General features: G+C 44.6%; 1 protein-coding gene across 8 annotated transcripts in view; it reads left to right on the plus strand.

Moving 5' to 3' along the window:
* Nucleotides 1–13349, plus strand: part of LOC106608688 (neurexin-2) — a 1106898-nt gene that overhangs the window by 965141 nt on the left and 128408 nt on the right. The window lies entirely within an intron of this gene.

A 13349-nucleotide genomic window follows, 5' to 3' on the forward strand; every position in this document is an offset into this window, starting at 1 on the left:
TAATGAAATCAAATGTTTTAATTAAACATTAAAAACTGAAATACCTTATTTAAATAAGTATCCAGACCCTTGGCTATGACACTCGAAATTGAGCTTAGGTGTATCCTGTTTCCATTAATCATCCTTGAGATGTTTCTACAACTTGATTGGAGTCCACCTGTGGTAAATTCAATTGATTGGACACGATTTGGAAAGGCACACATCTGTCTATATAAGGTCCCATAGTTGGCAGTGCATGTCAGAGCAAAAACCAAGCCATGAGGTCAAAGGTATTGTCCGTAGAGCTCAGACAGGATTGTGTCGAGGCACAGATCTGGGAAAGGGTACCAAAACATTTCTGCAGCATTGAATGTCCCCAAGAACACAATGGCCTCCATCATTCTTAAATGGAAGAAGTTTGGAACCACCAATTCTCTTCCTAGAGCTGGCCGCCTGGCCAAACTGAGCAATTGGGGGAGAAGGACCTTGGTCAGGGATCAAAAAACCGATGGTCATTCTGACAGAGCTACAGAGTTCCTCTGTGGAAATGGGAGAACCTTCCAGAAGGACAATCGTCTCTGCAGCACTCCACCAATAAGGCCTTTATGCTAGAGTGGCCAGACGGAAGCCACTCCTCAGTAAAAGGCACATGACAGCCAGACTGGCGTTTACCAAATGGCACCTAAAGGACTTTCAGACCATGAGAAATAAGATTCTCTGGTCTGATGAAACTAAGATTGAACTATTTGGCCTGAATGCCAAGCGTCACATCTGGAGGAAACCTGGCACCATCCTTACGGTGAAGCATTGTGGTGGCAGCATCATGCTGTGGGGAGGTTTTTCAGCGGCAGAGACTGGAAGACTAGTCAGGATCGAGGGAAAGATGAACAGAGCAAAGTACAGAGAGATTGTTGATGAAAACCTGCTCCAGAGTGCTCAAAGACCTCAGACTGGGACGAAGGTTCACCTTCCAACAGGACAACAACCCTAAGCACACAGCCAAGAGAAAGCAGGAGTGGTTTCAGGACAAGTGCTGTGTCTGAATGTGCTTGAGTGGCCCAGCCAGAGCCCGAGACTTGAACCTGATCGAACATCTCTGGAGAGACCTGAAAATAGCTGCGCAGCCTGACATAGCTTGAGAGGATCTGCAGAGAAGAATGGGAGAAACAAGCTTGTAGCGTCATACCCAAGAAGAGTCGAGACTGTAATCGCTGCCAAATGTGCTTCAACAAACTAATGACATAAGGGACTGAATACTTATGTGAATGTGATATTCGTTATATTATGATATTTGTGATATTTATAGTTTTTATTTTGCTTAACAATTGTCTGAAAACCTATTTTTACTTTGTCATTATGGGTTGTTGTGTATAGAGGGGAGAAAAAAAACTATTAAATCAATTTAAGAGTAAGGCTGTAATGTAACAAAATGTGGAAAACCTCAAGGGGTCTGAATACTTTCTGAATGCACTGTATATATACAAAAGTATGTGGACACCCCTTCAAATTAGTCGATTTGTCTATTTCAACCACATCCGTTGTTGACAGGTGTATAGAATCCTTACTGAAGAGCTCAGTGACTTTCAACGTGGCACCATCTTAGGATGCCACCTTTCCAACAAGTCAGTTCGTCAAATTTCTGCCCTGCTAGAGCTGCCCCGGTCAACTGTAAGTGCTGTTATTGTGAAGTGGAAACGTCTATGAACAACAACTGCTCAGTCACGAAGTGGTAGGCCACACTAGTGTGTAGCGTGTAAATATCGTCTGTCCTCGGTTGCAACACTCACTACTGAGTTCCAAACTGCCTCTGGAAGCAACATCAGCACATGAACTGTTTGTCGGGAGCTTCATGAAATGGGATTCCACACATGCCTAAAATCCCCATACGCAATGCCAAGCATCAGCTGGAGTGGTGTAAAGCTCCCCGTCATTGGACTCTAGAGCAGTGTAAACGCGTTCTCTGGAGTGATGAATCACGCTTCACTATCTGGCAGTCCGACGGAAAAATCTGGGTTTGGTGGATGCCAGGAGAACACTACCTGTCCCAATTAATAGTGCCAACAGTCAAATTTGGGGGAGGAGGAATAATGGTCTGGGGCTGTTTTTCATGGTTCGGGCTAAGACTCTTAGTTCCAGTGAAGGGAAATCTTAACGCTACAGCATACAATGGCATTCGAGACCATTCTGTGCTTCCAACTTTGTGGCAACAGTTTGGGGAAGGCCCTTTCCTGTTTCAGCATGACAATACCCCCGTGCACAAAGCGAGGTCCATACAGAAATGCTTTGTCCTGATCGGTGTAGAAGAACTTGACTGGCCTGCACAGAGCCCTGACCTCAACCCCATCGAACACCATTGGGATGATTTGGATCGCCGACTGCGAGCCAGGCCTAATCGCCCAACATCAGTGCCACACCTCACTAATGCTCTTGTGGCTGAATGGAAGCAAGTCCCTGCAGCAATGGTCCAACATCTAGTGGAAAGCCTTCCCAAAAGAGTGGAAGCTGTTATAGCAGCAAAGGGGGGACCAACTCCATATTAATGCGCATGATTTTGGAATGAGATGTTCAATGAGCAGGTGTCCACATACTTTTGGCAATGTAGTGTGTCATCATTATTGTCAGAGATAGAAAAGGAGATGACTGAACAACAAGTAGGCTCCCTACATAGTGCACTACCCAATAGGCCCTGGTCAAAAGGAGTGCACTATATAGGGAATAGGGTGTCATTTTAGATCAACCCGCTAACACAACCTGGGAGAGATAATCTCTGTGCAGGCAGCACACAGGACACCCACGGCCCATCTCCTGCGGTCCTAACAAGCCCCCAATCGTAGGGCCGCAGGGTGGGACACTATTTGGCAGGGAGACACTATTTGGCATGACAGGCCCTCTGGAGCTCTGGAGGTCTGGTTCCCCCCTGCCAAGCCTACAGCTGTGTTTGAGGCTTCCTACTGTACTGAGTCCCAGACAGGGGATGGATTGAATGCCTAATGCTGCAGTATGTCACTACTCTTTGACTTGAAAAATATAGATATACACAGAACACACATATACACAACAAACTAAACACACGCACGCCGCTGCACGCACGCACGCACGTACATACGCACATACATACATACATACATACATACATACATACATACATACATACATACATACATACATACATACATACATACATACATACAACACACACACAGAGCACACACAAATTCAGAGCCCACACGAGAGTTAACTAATGGCCAATGAAAGCCTGCAAGGTGGCAGAGGGGAGAAGGAATGCAGGGTTGGCTGGGCATTTTTCAGCACAGAGAGCCACAGGAACCTCTGCAGACACACACATACAGACACCTTTTCCATGCTAGATCTGTCAGCGCAGGGTGCCTCATATGCCATGTTTGTCATGACGATTAGCTCCACATCTGGACTGATGATAGTGAATGTTGGCAGACCATCTGCTTCTTCTCCATATTGGCTTGGGGAACCATGACGCATGGCATCGCTAGCCAGGTACATCCGTTGAAACCATGGCACTGCCAATTTACCTGGTTCAAAACCAGCAAAGTAATCGTACCATCACTAAACTCGTGCAGATATCCAGGTAACATTGCTAACGTGCTAGCCTCCCCCTCCCCCAACCGTGGGCCATTTTCCTGTTCATCATTATGACAGTTAGCCTCGGGCTAACCCAAAATATGCTAATCCTCTTTAGCTAGCTATATGGAAGTATATGGTGTGATGATACATGCACACTGTGTGTGTGTGTGTGTGTGTGTGTGTGTGTGTGTGTGTGTGTGTGTGTATGAATGGCGGTCACGACTCTACTGTCATTCTTCCCGCAGGGTGAACCCAGTAAAGGTTGTGGTCCCTGTGGAACCAGCCTAATGTGATTGGCATAATGGCTGATATAAGGCGTAGGTTCAATTACCAGGCTGAGGTTGGAGATAGTCACGCAGTCTCAATTTACACGCCTGTAGTCTACAAGGATGATGACGTGGAGTGATAGAGAGGAGGGGGAGATGAAGAGAGGATGAAAAAGGAGTGTTTATATTGAATAGAATGGAGGGATAGAAGGGAGGAAGAGGAGATAGAGGGCATGAGAGGAGAAAAGGAGGCATTCTCAGCCTGGTCTTTGATAGATTGGAGGATAGGATGGAGAGATGGAGGAAGGGTCGGGAGAGAGGATAAAAGGGGGAGTGCATAGCGTGGTGTTTGATTGGATGGAGGAAAAAGAAGAGGAGATGGACAAAACTAATCGTGGGTCGAATGTATGGGGGGGGGCGACACAGGGGCAAGGCTCTGCATCTTGGCGCCACATTAGTAAGCCAATCATGTAAATAAAAGGTCAGAGCCACTCATATACATCCTGGTAGGTAGAGAGACTGTTGAATGATGAAAATGAAAACAGAAGACAGAGCATGAAATGTCGCTGGTAAATATCAAAATGCATTAGTCAGCAGCCAGCATCTATCTAGACTCTTTACTACTATCATCCCAAACTGGCCTGCCAGCTCATTAAAAACGTATTTTATTCTACCAGGAAATCAAGCAACATACAAGTATGCTGATGACTACAAGGCGCTACCACAGATAGAACAATGAGGCAGATATTTCACCTCGCTTGGCAGGCTGGGGTCTATCTTGGTTTAGTTGTAAAAGTCTCTGGCGCCACTGCTGCTGCCATGCTGCCTGCCTCAGATGCTACAACCGGGCTCTTCTTCTCCTTGACGGCTAGTGTACGGTGAAGGAACAACCCAGAGTCCCAATGGAAACAGAAACTTTAGCTTTAATTAAACTATAAACTTTGTTTCATATCCAACAACTGGCACAAGCTGTTGTCTTGATGCCTTTTGGGGAAGAGCTGGAGAAGCCGTTTCTACGAGAACTCTATTTAATTAATCGCTATTCTCTAGTCACTACTGTCTAGTCCCCCAAACACCGTAACATATGCCATAGTTTGCTGATAGGGGCTTGTTGAGGGGTAGTGCGAGTGGAAAAAGGTGTGAAATGTAACAGCTGTGTCAACGGTGTAATGTCACCACTCACGGAATACACCTGAGAATAGTTTGTATATAGAGTGCCAGTCAAAAGTTTGGACACACTTAATCATTTCAGGGTTTTTCTTTAATTTAACTTTTTTCTATATTGTAGAATAATAGTGAGGACATCAAAACTATGAAATAACACATATGGAATCATGTAGTAACCAAAAAAAGTGTTAAACAATCATATATATTTTAGATTTTAGATTATTCAAAGTATCCACCCTTTGCCTTGATGTCAGATTTGCACACTTTTGGCATTCTCTCAACCAGATTCATGAGGAATGCTTTTCCAACGGTTTTGAAGAAGTTCCCACATATTCTGAGCACTTGTTGGCTGCTTTTCCTTCACTCTGGGGTCCAACTATTCCCAAACCATATCAATTGGGTTGAGGTTGGGTGATTGTGAAGGCCAGGTCATCTGATGCAGCACTCCATCACTCTCCTTCTTGGTCAAATAGCCCTTAAACAGCCTGGAGGTGTGTTTAGGGTCATAGTCCTGCTGAAAAACAAATGATAGTCCCACTAAGCACAAACCAGATGGGATGGCGTATATATGCAGAATGCTGTGGTAGCCATGCTGGTTAAGTGTGCCTTGAATTCTAAATAAATCACAGACAGTGTCACCAGCAAAGCACCCCCTCACCATCACACCTCCTCCTCCATGCTTCACGGTGGGAACCACACATGGTGAGATCATCCGTTCACCTACTCTGTGTCTCACAAAGACACGACGGTTAGAACCAAAAATCAAAAATTTGGAATCATCAGACCAAAGGACAGATTTCCACCAGTCTACTGTGCATTACTCATGTTTCTTGGCCCAAGCAAGTCTCTTCTTCTTATTGGTGTCCTTTAGTAGTGGTTTCTTTGCAGCAATTCAACCATGAAGGCCTGATTCACACAGTCTCCTCTGAACAGTTGATGTTGAGATGCCTGTTACTTGAACTCTGTGAAGCATTTATTTGGGCTGCAATTTCTGAGGCTGGTAACTCTAATGAACTTATCCTCTGCAGCAGAGGTAACTCTGGGTCTTCCTTTCCTATGGCAGTCGTCATGAGAGCCAGTTTCATCATTCTTGATATTTATTTTTTCAGATTTATTTAACCAGATAGGCCAGTTGAGAACAAGTTCTCATTTGCAACTGCGACCTGGCCAAGATAAAGCGAAGCAGTGCGACAAAAACAACAACACAGAGTTACACATTAAACAAACTTACAGTCAATAACACAATAGAACAATCTATTTACAGTGTGTGCAAATGTACAAGATTAGGGAGGTAAGGCAAAAAATAGGCCATATAGGTGAATTTTTTTAATTTAGCCTTAACACTGGAGTGATAGATGTGCAAATGATGATGTGCAAGTAGAGATACTGGGGTGCAAAAGAGCAAGAAGATACAGTTGAAGTCAGAAGTTAACATACACCTTAGCCAAATACATTAAAACTCAGTTTTTCACAATTCCTGACACGTAATCCTAGTAAATATTCCCTGTCTTATGTCAGTTCGGATCACCACTTTATTTTAAGAATGTGAAATGTCAGAATAATAGTAAAGAGAATAATTTATTTCAGCTTTTATTTCTTTTATTTCTTTCATCACATTCCCAGTGTTTAACTTGGGTTCAACGTTTCGGGTATCCTTCCACTAGCTTCCCACAATAAGTTGGGTGAATTTTGGCCGATTTCTCCTGATGTAACTGAATCAGGTTTTTTAGGCCTCCTTGCTCGCACACAACTTTTCAATGGGACTGAGGTCACGGCTTTGTGATGGCCACACCAATACCTTGACTTGTCATCCTTAAGCCATTTTGCCACAACTTTGGAAGTATGCTTGGGTCATTGTCCATTTGGAAGACCCATTTGCGACCAAGCTTTAACTTCCTGACCGATGTCTTGAGATGTTGCTTCAATATATCCACATAATTTTCCTGCCTCATGATGTTATCTTTTTTGTGAAGTGCACCAGTCCCTCCTGCAGCAAAGCACCTCCACAACATGATGCTGCCACCCCCGTGCTTCACGGTTGGGATGGTGTTCTTCGGCTTGCAAGCCTCCCCCTTTTTCCTCCAAACATAACGATGGTCTTTATGGCCAAACAGTTCTATTTTTGTTTCATCAGACCAGAGGACATTTCTCCAAAAAGTACAATCTTTGTCCCCATGTGCAGTTGCAAACCGTAGTCTGGCTTTTTTATGGCGGTTTTGGAGAAGTGGCTTCTTCCTTGCTGAGCGGCCTTTCAGGTTATGTCGATATAGGACTCGTTTTACTGTGGATATAGATACTTTGTACCTGTTTCCTCCAGAATCTTCACAAGGTCCTTTGCTGTTGTTCTGGGATCGATTTGCACTTTTCGCACCAAAGTACATTCATCTCTAGGAGACAGAACGCGTCTCCTTCCTGAGCGGTATTTTTTTATTTTTTTTTTTTATTTTATTTCACCTTTATTTAACCTGGTAGGCAAGTTGAGAACAAGTTCTCATTTACAATTGCGACCTGGCCAAGATAAAGCAAAGCAGTTCGACAACATACAACAACACAGAGTTACACATGGAGTAAAACAAACATACAGTCAATAATACAGTAGAAAAATAAGTCTATATACAATGTGAGCAAATGAGGTGAGATAAGGGAGGTAAAGGCAAAAAAGGCCATGGTGGCAAAGTAAATACAATATAGCAAGTAAAACACTGGAATGGTAGATTTGTTGTAGAAGAAAGTGCAAAGTAGAAATAAATGATGGGGTGCAAAGAAGCAAAATAAATAAATACAGTAGGGGAAGAGGTAGTTGTTTGGGCTAAATTATAGATGGGCTATGTACAGGTGCAGTGATCTGTGAGCTGCTCTGACAGCTGGTGCTTAAAGCTAGTGAGGGAGATAAGTGTTTCCAGTTTCAGAGATTTTTGTAGTTCGTTCCAGTCATTGGCAGCAGAGAACTGGAAGGAGACACGGCCAAAGGAGGAATTGGCTTTGGGGGTGACCAGAGAGATATACCTGCTGGAGCGCGTGCTACAGGTGGGTGCTGCTATGGTGACCAGTGAGCGGAGATAAGGGGGGACTTTACCTAGCAGGGTCTTGTAGATGACCTGGAGCCAGTGGGTTTGGCGACGATTATGAAGCGAAGGCCAGCCAACGAGAGCGTACAGGTCGCAGTGGTGGGTAGTATATGGGGCTTTGGTGACAAAACGGATGGCACTGTGATAGACTGCATCCAGTCTGTTGAGTAGGGTATTGGAGGCTATTTTGTAAATGACATCGCCGAAGTCGAGGATCGGTAGGATGGTCAGTTTTACAAGGGTATGTTTGGCAGCATGATTGAAGGATTCTTTGTTGTGAAATAGGAAGCCAATTCTAGATTTAACTTTTGATTGGAGATGTTTGATGTGAGTTTGGAATGAGAGTTTACAGTCTAACCAGACACCTAGGTATTTGTAGTTGTCCACATATTCTAAGTCAGAACCGTCCAGAGTAGTGATGCTGGACAGGCGGGCAGGTGCAGGCAGCGATCGGTTGAAGAGCATGCATTTAGTTTTACTTGTATTTAGGAGCAGTTGGAGGCCACGGAAGGAGAGTTGTATGGCATTGAAGCTCGTCTGGAGGGTTGTTAACACAGTGTCCAAAGAAGCTATGATGGCTGCGTGGTCCCATGGTGTTTATACTTGCGTACTATTGTTTGTACAGATGAACGTGGTACCTTCAGCCGTTTGGAAATTGCTCCCAAGGATGAACCAGACTTTTTTTTTCTGAGGTCTTGGCTGATTTCTTTTGATTTTCCCATGATGTCAAGCAAAAAGGCACTGAGTTCGAAATACATCCACAGGTACACCTCCAGTTGACTCAAATGATGTCAATTAGCCTATCAGAAGCTTCTAAAGCCATGACATCATTTTCTGGAATGTTCCAAGCTGTTTAAAAGCACAGTCAACTTAGTGTATGTAAACTTCTCACTCACTGGAATTGTGATACAGTGAATTATTGTTGGAAAAATTACTTGTGTCATGCACAAAGTAGATGTCATAACCGACTTGCCAAAACTATAGTTAGTTAACAAGAAATTTGTGGAGTGGTTGAAAAACGAGTTTTAATGATTCCAACCTTAGTGTATGTGAACTTTTACCTTAATAGGGCTATCTTCTGTATACCACCCTACCTTGTCACAACACAACTAATTGGCTCAAACGCATTAAGAAGGAAATAAATTCCACAAATTAACTTTTAACAAGGCACACCTGTTAATTGAAATGCATTCCAGGTGACTACCTCATGATGCTGGTTGAGAGAATGCCAAGAGCGCGCAACGCGGTCTTCAAGGCAAAGACTGGCTACTTTGAAGAATCTGAAATATAAAATATATTTAGGTTTTTGTAACACTTTTTTGGGTTCGTACATGCTTCCATGTTTTATTTTATAGTTTTGATGTCTTCACTATTATTCTACAATGTAGAAAATTGTAAAAAAAAAAAAAAAAAACTTCAATGAGTAGGTGTGTCCAAACTTTTGACTGGTACTATATAATTGGTCAAAAGACCAATTAGTGAGAAAAAAATTATCATAATTGGTCTGCCTGTCTAAACGCAGCCTGTGTCACGTGGGGCGTCAGGGCATCCATTCACGTCCTATCATGCCAACACCTGGCACCATGATCCCTAGGTCACACAGTAGTATAAATAAGTCTCTTCCTATCCCCGTCTCCTCCCCTTTAGTTGCACTGGTCAGAAAAAACAGGGGAGAGACATCCAGATGAGCGAACACAGAATATTTTCACCTGGTAAGTATTTTCCAATCAATGCAGATGGATGAAGGGAAGGAGAGGAAGCCACTGTAGACTATTGAGATTGGGCCTCTGTGTGTCTGTCCATCGCCTCAGCTCATCCTCACCTGCTTCTCAGGGCGGCCATTTAAATGCCTGTTTAAAAAAGCTTTTGTCTTTTCCTGTCGTTGTGCATGGCAGGCAGGGGTAGCCAACTCTGAAATTGTCCTGCGATTAGTTTCTACCCCTGCTTTTCTGTGAATTTCAAGGAAAGGTGCATTCATTCTGGGAAGTTTTAGCAGAATATGTTGGTGTGTATGCTGTTCTGCCAATTACCCTGGAAATGGTTGAAGGAGAACCTCATACACACCATGGACTAGACACACACATGCACACACACAGGCTGGGAGGATGCTGCTTGTACTGTGCATTTTCACAGCCAGATGATCCTAAGCTTTCCCTACAGCGGAGGAAGACCGAGGAAGATGAGGAGCTATTGCACAATGCCCAGTTAGCATATCTCACAAGCGTCGATGAAAGGGGACCAAAGCGCAGCGGGTAAAGTGCTCATCTTCTTTTATTATTTAATGAAGAGAACACTTAAACAAAAATGACAAACTGACAATCAACAGTTCCGTAAGACACATAGGCTATACAGAAAGCAACCACCCCAAAAAAAACACAGGAAAAACAGGCTGCCTAAGTATGGCTTCCAATCAGAGACAACGAAAGACACCTGCCTCTGATTGGAAGCCATACTTGGCCACACATAGAAAAAGAAACATAGAAATAGAAAACTAGAACCAAAATCCCCTAGAACCAAAACCCCAAAACACACAAAACAAACACCCCCTGCCACGCCCTGACCATACTACAATTACAAATGACCCCTTTACTGGTCAGGACGTGACAGCATACTGTGGAATGCAGTAGAAATCTGTACTGTATAAGGACGGGGCCTTGATGGACGGCACATTATTTTTACAGCTTTTTTGAAAGACCGTAAAACTCAACAAAATTGGCATTGGTTGGTCCTCGATATGGAACTGTCACGCGGGTATAGCGGGTGGATTTAAGATTCAGTGCGACGGGCGAGGAGGCAGGCGGGCGGAGAGGCCAGTATGGATTACAGCAAAGATACCTTGCCAGATTAATGTGTAATGCATAGGACGACCACAAATCATGAATTATGCCCGGAATAAATGAGCTACTGCAGCTCGAAACAGATGGGCTGCGGCTTCAAATTATCCCACCTTACTGACAACAGTGTGTGTGTGTCTTGTTGCATTCCCGGAACATCTGCGTCATGTATCAGATAACCACTGTCTGACTGACAAACATTTTTATGACTCTGTATGTCACACTAACTGCACACTCTCTATCTATGTTCACATATTACCATCTGATTCGAAATGCTACAGAACCTGAGCCACACTTTAACACGTCGGAACAAAACAACACTTTTCTGTCATGTGTTTTGATCCTCCATTCTTAAATCAGGTGTGGCTCATGTCTATTTACCACATCTCTTTCCCTAGGCCAGCGTTTCCCAAACTCGCTCCTGGGGACCCCAAGGAGTGCACATTTCTTTTTTTTGCCCTAACGCTACACAGCTGATTCAAATTATCAAAGCTTGATGATTAATTAGTTGATTTTCGTGTTGTTCGATTGGAGTAAGTGTGTGTGTGTGTGTGTGTGTGTACTGGTAGAGGTGTGTGTGTGTGTACTGGTAGAGGTGTGTGTGTGTACTGGTAGAGGTGTGTGTGTGTGTACTGGTAGAGGTGTGTGTGTGTACTGGTAGAGGTGTGTGTGTGTGTACTGGTAGAGGTGTGTGTGTGTACTGGTAGAGGTGTGTGTGTGTACTGGTAGAGGTGTGTGTGTGTACTGGTAGAGGTGTGTGTGTGTGTACTGGTAGAGGTGTGTGTGTGTACTGGTAGAGGTGTGTGTGTGTGTGTGTACTGGTAGAGGTGTGTGTGTGTGTACTGGTAGAGGTGTGTGTGTGTGTACTGGTAGAGGTGTGTGTGTGTGTACTGGTAGAGGTGTGTGTGTGTGTACTGGTAGAGGTGTGTGTGTGTGTGTACTGGTAGAGGTGTGTGTGTGTGTACTGGTAGAGGTGTGTGTGTGTGTGTACTGGTAGAGGTGTGTGTGTGTGTACTGGTAGAGGTGTGTGTGTGTGTGTACTGGTAGAGGTGTGTGTGTGTGTACTGGTAGAGGTGTGTGTGTGTGTACTGGTAGAGGTGTGTGTGTGTGTACTGGTAGAGGTGTGTGTGTGTGTACTGGTAGAGGTGTGTGTGTGTGTACTGGTAGAGGTGTGTGTGTGTACTGGTAGAGGTGTGTGTGTGTGTACTGGTAGAGGTGTGTGTGTGTGTGTACTGGTAGAGGTGTGTGTGTGTGTGTACTGGTAGAGGTGTGTGTGTGTTACTGGTAGAGGTGTGTGTGTGTGTGTGTGTACTGGTAGAGGTGTGTGTGTGTACTGGTAGAGGTGTGTGTGTGTACTGGTAGAGGTGTGTGTGTGTGTGTACTGGTAGAGGTGTGTGTGTGTGTGTGTGTACTGGTAGAGGTGTGTGTGTGTGTGTGTACTGGTAGAGGTGTGTGTGTGTGTGTACTGGTAGAGGTGTGTGTGTGTTACTGGTAGAGGTGTGTGTGTGTGTGTACTGGTAGAGGTGTGTGTGTGTGTGTGTACTGGTAGAGGTGTGTGTGTGTGTGTGTGTTACTGGTAGAGGTGTGTGTGTGTGTACTGGTAGAGGTGTGTGTGTGTGTGTGTACTGGTAGAGGTGTGTGTGTGTACTGGTAGAGGTGTGTGTGTGTGTACTGGTAGAGGTGTGTGTGTGTGTACTGGTAGAGGTGTGTGTGTGTGTACTGGTAGAGGTGTGTGTGTGTGTACTGGTAGAGGTGTGTGTGTGTACTGGTAGAGGTGTGTGTGTTACTGGTAGAGGTGTGTGTGTGTGTACTGGTAGAGGTGTGTGTGTGTGTACTGGTAGAGGTGTGTGTGTGTGACTGGTAGAGGTGTGTGTGTGTGTACTGGTAGAGGTGTGTGTGTGTGACTGGTAGAGGATTGTGTGTACTGGTAGAGGTGTGTGTGTGTGTGTACTGGTAGAGGTGTGTGTGTGTGTACTGGTAGAGGTGTGTGTGTGTACTGGTAGAGGTGTGTGTGTGTGTGTGTGTACTGGTAGAGGTGTGTGTGTGTGTACTGGTAGAGGTGTGTGTGTGTGTGTGTGTGTGTACTGGTAGAGGTGTGTGTGTGTGTGTACTGGTAGAGGTGTGTGTGTGTGTACTGGTAGAGGTGTGTGTGTGTGTACTGGTAGAGGTGTGTGTGTGTGTACTGGTAGAGGTGTGTGTGTGTGTACTGGTAGAGGTGTGTGTGTGTGTACTGGTAGAGGTGTGTGTGTGTGTACTGGTAGAGGTGTGTGTGTGTACTGGTAGAGGTGTGTGTGTGTACTGGTAGAGGTGTGTGTGTGTACTGGGAGAGGTGTGTGTGTGTACTGGTAGAGGTGTGTGTGTGTACTGGTAGAGGTGTGTGTGTGTACTGGTAGAGGTGTGTGTGTGTACTGGGAGAGGTGTGTGTGTGTACTGGG

Source organism: Salmo salar, chromosome ssa07 (genome assembly GCF_905237065.1).
Source record: "Salmo salar chromosome ssa07, Ssal_v3.1, whole genome shotgun sequence".
Lineage (NCBI taxonomy): Eukaryota > Metazoa > Chordata > Actinopteri > Salmoniformes > Salmonidae > Salmo > Salmo salar.